Source organism: Brassica oleracea, chromosome C3 (genome assembly GCF_000695525.1).
Source record: "Brassica oleracea var. oleracea cultivar TO1000 chromosome C3, BOL, whole genome shotgun sequence".
Classification (NCBI taxonomy): Eukaryota; Viridiplantae; Streptophyta; class Magnoliopsida; order Brassicales; family Brassicaceae; genus Brassica; species Brassica oleracea.
The window spans coordinates 59,389,450-59,392,476 of NC_027750.1; positions in this window are offsets into that span (position 1 = coordinate 59,389,450).

A 3,027-nucleotide genomic window follows, 5' to 3' on the forward strand; every position below is an offset into this window, starting at 1 on the left:
AAATATGTTAGTAAATGAACATTCATCTAGACATAGAGTTTGTTTAAGATTGTGTCTTGATTAATCATTTGCCATTTTTAGTTCGAAACTTGATCACCCAAGGTCTAATTCCTATACCCATGAGTTCTCTTTTATCATAACCAAAAAAAGTCACTTCTTTTATTGTTTTATTGTTCTTTTCTTGCATTCTATTATTAGTAGTAGTTTAAAACCATCCAAATTATCGGTTGTATTTAGATTAAGTACGTACTTGCATTCTCGGTGCTTTGAAATCTCTTAGAATCGGTTCGACAATCTTTTATACTACATCATTTATCTTAGGAACCTTGAAAACTCCTAACATCAAGTGGATCAAACCCTAAAAAGCTATTGGACTTTCTGTATCTCATCAGTTTAGGTAAATTCACATACTGTCTTGTGTTCAAATTGTATATCATACGCACTCTTTTCCAACCCTTCTTTGAGAGACGCATATTAGAGAAATATATCAAACCAGAAGAAAGCCCACGAAATTCTGGCAACATGTCTTGAGAGAACTTCATGAGAAAATCAGCAGCTACCACAGGAGAAGACTTCTCATATGGATTCTTCTGAGGATGAGGCGAGGAGAAGAAGATCAACTCCCCGTTGACTTGTTCGAGTACGAATAAAAGACGTGGACGTGTAAGTATGAACAGCCATAGCTTTGACACGCGACTAAACCTTGCCATTGACTTTCCAGGCAATCTTAAGAGTATCTCGGGAATGAGATCGGTCGGGATGGAAACATAATCTTCTCCTCTAATCATGAGAGGGATACCGGATACGTATAAATTATAAATAAGTTTATGGTTAGGATTCCACGAGCCAGTGCTGTCCCAAACAATTAGGTGGCTTAAAGCATTTGAAAAAAAAAATGTGGCCTTCATAGAATTTTTTTGTCTTTTTTTTGTCAAATAAGTTAAATTTCCTTTTAATTTAATGTCATTTTGATAGCTATAACATTAGACAATGGAAACTCGTAAAAAGGAATGAGGATCACGCAATTTTGGTATTAATATCAACTCAAATAAATGAAAAAGGCTTGTATACAAAATTTAAGATGTGGCCTAATTTTTTTTTAAGAATTATGTGGCCTAAAGCTTGTGCTTTAGCTGCTTTAAGGGAGAAACGGGCCTGCCACGAACCTCTCTCCTAAGAGGTTGTTAGTAGATTTCTGCAAAGTTTGTTGATTTTAAAAATTGAAAAATTTGGATAGAATTATAGAAAATTTTGTATATTGTGAAAATTTATGAAAATAAAGTAACGTAATGTTTCTAAGAATTCAAGAGAAACATGTAGTATTCTCAAAATATTGTTTTGTGAGTTAAAATGTTAAGAATTCAATTCCCAATAACACTTACTTTAATAGATTTGTAGAATCATTAAAATCTAAAATTTTTGAATAACAAATGATTTTGTATAGAATTATAAAATCATCAAACCAATAACATTAGATTTTAATGAGAATGTGAGAATCTATAAACCAATAACACTAGACTTGAAAATTCTAAGACTCATTAGTATTATACTAGGATAAGACCTGCGCCTTGCGCATGTTAAATTTATATGAAAATTATTTAATAAATATCGTATGGAAAATAAAATTTATACTATTGACCGAATTAATATTTTTGGCCCTTAAACAATTTTTTTAACACGTTTTTGTTAATTACATAATTTATTTGCTAATGAAATGATCTCATTTTTAAAAATATTTTAGGTCAAAAAATTATTTATCACATAAAAACCTAACATTTAGGCCGAAGAATCTCATGCCTACTGTTTGGTTACAATGAAACTATGTCAGCTCGGTTTTGTATCATGATTTAGCAATTTAAAAGTTGATTATGGTTATGAGAAGTTTACGTTCACGTGCCAATCCTATCTATCACGATATTTTTTTTTTTTTTATGTCATTTTGGTTATTGCCCGATATAAATATTAATTTTTGAGTTCATTCTCATTTCTTTCTTTTATTTTGGCCTGAAATTTAGAAAATGTTTAAGATTCAAAATTATTAAAGAGATACATACTTAGGTTAAGATCTGCGCCTTGTGCAGAATAAATATTTTATATTTATTACTTATTTTATATTTTATGCATATTATAAAATAATAAATAATAATTATATATTAAATAACTAAGAAATCATTTACTATTATTATTTACTATTATTTAATAAAATGGCTTGCACATATGAATCAAATGACCGTTCTTGTTTATTCGCAATCATTTTAGGATAAATAAATCAAAACAATCAATCTTATCTATTGTATATGATATATAATTAAATTTAAACGATATGAAGTATATATATATATATTAATATAAACACCTATTAAAATAAAATTATTTATTTCTATGATTTTATTATCATTGTATCTTATTATAGAAAAAAAATTTAAACATTGATCACAAAAGTTTATGTGAGACTTTTAACAGTTTTAGTAATTTATACTCGTTTTGAAAAATTCAAAATACAACATATACAAAAAAATCTAAAATTTTAATATATAATTAATGTAATTGTGTAGTTTATTTTAATAATAAAGAATTAAACAAAAATGATAGAAAGTATACAGATTATTCTGTAGGTTTTATTTAAGGAAATAATATATAATCAACTTTAATTTGGTCCATAATGGACATACTATATAATATAACATTCCCTCGCAATTTAATTTTGGACTAACAAAATTCTCGATTGATTTTCAAGCCGTCACGTAAACAAATTAACATTTCAATTACGTGACAACTCAGTATGACATTTTTTTAGTTAGTACAAATTACAGGTTCTAAGCTTTTTAAATGTTCTTCTATTAATATATATGGGATGTTAAACCATTGATCATTAATTTTTAACATAATAATTTTAACAGTTTTAGTAATTTTGTCGTTTTTTAAAATTCAAAATATAACATATACGAAAAAATCTATATTTTAATTATATAGCTAATTTGATTGTTTAATTTATTTTAATAATATAAAATTAAACAAAAACGATGG